This window comes from Alosa alosa, chromosome 4 (assembly GCF_017589495.1).
Source record: "Alosa alosa isolate M-15738 ecotype Scorff River chromosome 4, AALO_Geno_1.1, whole genome shotgun sequence".
In the NCBI taxonomy this organism is placed as follows: domain Eukaryota; kingdom Metazoa; phylum Chordata; class Actinopteri; order Clupeiformes; family Clupeidae; genus Alosa; species Alosa alosa.
The window spans coordinates 18463894-18468114 of record NC_063192.1 but is presented as its reverse complement, the minus strand read 5'-3'; the positions used below and the strand labels follow the sequence as shown (position 1 = coordinate 18468114).

Here is a 4221-nt window from a genome sequence, read left to right as displayed (position 1 = left end):
TCCCCCTATGCAGAGTAGTTAGCAACATCAGGGCAGACACATGGCTACCTAGCACAACCAAAACACATCATTATAATGACTCTACGTGCATGCATACAGTTGTCACTAGCCATATACAGTTCTCACAGATACATTTGTGTATGTAATCAGTTAAACAGGGCGACAGCGTCTAGCCCCTCTATATGGTGCATACATGAAAGGGTCTTCAAACAATAAACTCAGAGACATGTCCGGACCCAACACCTCCTCTACAAAGTGTGGGGGAATCATAGACCCCCAATACATACATACATAATTAACCATTGTGATTGTAGTCAGTTAAACAGCACGCCTGAGCCGAGCCAACTGTTTGATAAGACACATGAAGGGGACTTCAAACAATAAACTCAGAGACATGTCCGGGCCCAACACCTCCTCCGGGCATAGACCCAACCCCTCCTCCAGACATAGACCCATTTGGTCACACACACACACACACACACACACACACACGACCCCCATGATTCTAGTTATAAAAATTACAGTACATTTGGGATTTGCCTAGCAATATGGTAACAATTTAATTTTTTTATTTAAAAAAATATTTTTTAGTCCATATCTCTCAACATCTCTAGGACTTATCAAAAAATAAAAGTAAACTTCATTCTACTCTCAGCCATTAATATAGTTGCTAGGAGTGGGGGTCGAACCCACGAGGATACAAACATCCATTGGTTCTTAAGTCCAACGCCTTAACCACTCGGCCATCCTAGCAGCACACTTTGTATTTAGCCCCATTTACCACTAAACATATACAACTCTTACAAAGTTTATCCGATCCCTCATTATCCACAAAACACACATGTGGGTTTGGGGGCCAATATGGCCGCCCAGGGGTTTGACATCAGTCACATGACTGTCACATGACACTACATCCAAAATGGATGCCAAGGGGGCGTGGCATTGTTTGACACCAGACACATGACTGTCACATGACTTTACATCCAATATGGCCGCCCAGGGGTTTGACACCAGTCACATGACTGTCACATGACTCACAAAACAATAACAATAACAAACAACACGTGGCGACAACCACATGGCTAATTTGCATAAAAAGGAGGCGTGGTTATGACGTGATTTATGACGTTTCAGGGGGCGGGGCTTATTTTGACAGATAGTTCATGATAATATACTACTTACGTATTGTAAATACATGTATTAGAAATACTGCCCATCCCTGGCAACATGGTAAAAAGATGAAAATGACTTGATTTTACTTTCAATTCCTTTTACATTCTCCAATGTATTAACATTAACATTTTTCATAACTCCATGTAGGACATTTCTGTACATAAATGTAAGCACTGTGGCAGTAGTAATGCAATATTTAGAAAATGTACTCTTGATACTCAAGTACTTTTAAAAACAAGTACTTCAGTACTTTTACTAAGTAGACATCTGACTGTTGTATTTTTACTTGTACTTAAGTAAAATTTAGCAAATAAGGGGTATCTGTACTTTTACTCAAGTAATGAAGCTGTGTACTCTGTCTGCCTCTGTTGATTTCTAAATGTACTAAGAGTTACGGGGGAGATTGTTCTGGAGACAAAGATACAAGTTTACATTGAGTAGAAATATTATTTATTTATAGAATATATAAAAATATATTTGTAAAACTTTCATTTTCCTTACCTTCTTATCTAGCATTTTTGTATTTTCCAAAATGGATGTTTGTTCAGGGCACTGGTAAGTTTGCCTAGGCATCTGACCTCTGACAGACTGAAGACTTCAAAAGCATTTGACTATTTTAAAACCTGACATCAGTGACAGTGTAATAATTAGAGGCTGCCAATGCTGCGAGCATTATGGCAGTGCTAACAGGGCAAGAGAAAAAAGAGAAAAATGCATTGGAAGGGTGTTGACAGGGTCTTTTTCTGTAGGCCTACATGTGAAATACTATGTGTTGAAAGTGTAAGAAATAAAACATTAAACAGATGCATGAAAACTCCCTCTTGATTAGTAAATTCTGTTATCTGCTGTCGACTTTGACTTTGAAAGTCAGGGGAATTAATGTGAAGGTTTGTTTTTCGATGATGCTTGTTTTTGCATGTGTTTGTGTGTGTGTGTGTGTGTTTTGACCATGCAGTGCTGACACGTGGTCAGGGGCCATTTTGAGTCACTCAAATAAGACAGCCACAGGGAAGACTTGCCAAAGTGACATGACCTTTACACTGCAACCCAAAACTCCACTCACTGTCAGAAGTGATGTGGATTCTGCAGAGGCATCGGACATCATGTGGAGGTCCCCCAGGTCCAGACTTTCTCTCTCAGTGGCCTTTTCCGTTGGTTTATACTATATATTTATATATATTATGTGTGAGTGCATGTGTTTATGTGTGTATGCGTGTGTGTGTGTGTACGTGCATATGTCTGTGTGCATGTATACTTATGCGTGTATCTCTACTGAGAGTGCTAACTCATGTGCATGAACTATCACGTAGGCAAGGTCTGCTGTGTGTGGCTACCGCATGTGAAGGGTTCTCAAAATGAGAGCTTGTGGTCTGTGCCAGAGCAGCATTGGGTTGATTGTATAATGTTTCTTGTTGTGTTTCTCTACACCCATTTCATACTCACTCAATTTTTCACATACACAAGAGTTTTTCACCTTTGGCAAAGCTCATGCATAATGCAGCTCTTCTAATGAACGTTTCAAGGTAAATGGGTTTTACAGCCCACAAACACTAAGAATATAGACATGCTGAATGCCACAAGGACTCTCTATATCTCTCTCTCTCTCTCTCTCTTATCTGCAGGAGCAAATGCCTTTTATGAACCTGGATATATAAACCTGCGTCTACAATGTGTGAGTGTGGGTCTGAATGATGTGTTTGAATGCAACAGATCCATCAACAGGCTCTGAATTTAAGCCCAATTCTTTTTTGCAATCATCTTCCTACCATGAAATTGTCTGCCATTAGTAACTCTGCAGCATGTATATTGCACCACACAATAAATCTTACTTTGGAAATTAAATCTTCTACGCAGATGAAATCAATTTTCCTCTCAATTTCCCCCTCAAATCCCCTCATTATGTAGCAGAAATGATTGTGTTTACTTCCTGATGGGTCTAATTCTGTGTCAGAAATTATACATGTTCTCATTGTTTTGTGAAGTGATGCACATGTTATGCCTAACTGTTGCAGTTTTACTGATGCAATTTATTGATGTGATTAATTCATTGATCTACACCACCAGTGTGTGTGTGTGTTTATGTATGTGTCATTTTATGTAGGTTTTTAAGCACACACTGCTGTGTGTATTATGGTTTGTGTGAATGTGGTGTTACCCTTGCAAGTATGTGTGAATGCAATGCATTTTTGTGTTTAGAACGATATATCTTGTACTGTATATTTCCCCCATACTGCATGGGTCATGGCTAAAACAACCTTTTAACTCAGAGACCACACTAATGTATGTTTTCAGTGCTGCAATTAAGTTGTGCCTAGATGCATAAAGATGGTTCTTTATGTCAAGAGACCTAGTGATGGTGGCAGCCATGACTGTTTCTTGTTTCCCTTGGAAACCCTGTAGGATGTAACCTACTACCATCCTGCTGGGCATGACTGCTGAAAATGTCAATGCAACATTTCCAAATAAAGAGTCAGAGCACTTAACCAGTGTCTTTCAAGATGCCATGCAGAAAATGCAATTTTTGGATATGAGCAAATAAATCCAGGTCTGCATGTAAATTAAATTGATGGTCTGCATGTAAAATAAATCAATGGTTGAGGTTTTTGTTACTGAAAATCAATGAATTATTAATTACAGACTGATTAAAAAGTGAAGCACTGTTTTCCTTATCTGTTTGAATACCTTTGTGTCAGAAGCTCTCAGAAATTACTTAAGTGAAGACGGACACACAACAGAATGTCTTTAGAATGTAAACGAAAGTAGCGATACAAAAATAGATGCTGGTCAAATACGCTTGTCAATCCTAAAGCCTGCTAGGAAAAGGTCTCAGGCAATCAAAAACAAACACTGAAGAGTCTTGATAACTGATTAAAAATACAGGTAGACTAAAGGCAAGAGTCACTACGCAGGCAGAAACGTCTACTAAAGAAGTAGACGTGGAAATCTGGCAAGGAAAATATCTGACAACTAGATCTTACATACCAGTGGAGATTCTCCCAACATGATTCAGGTGGGTGACAACCAACCAATCACACAGAAATCATTTAG

General features: G+C 39.1%; 1 non-coding gene across 1 annotated transcript; it reads right to left on the bottom strand.

The window, feature by feature from the left end:
- Positions 1 to 668: 668 nt before the first annotated feature.
- trnal-uaa lies at positions 669 to 753 on the bottom strand. The gene has a single exon. It is a non-coding gene; the product is annotated as a tRNA-Leu (tRNA).
- Positions 754 to 4221: the final 3468 nt, after the last annotated feature.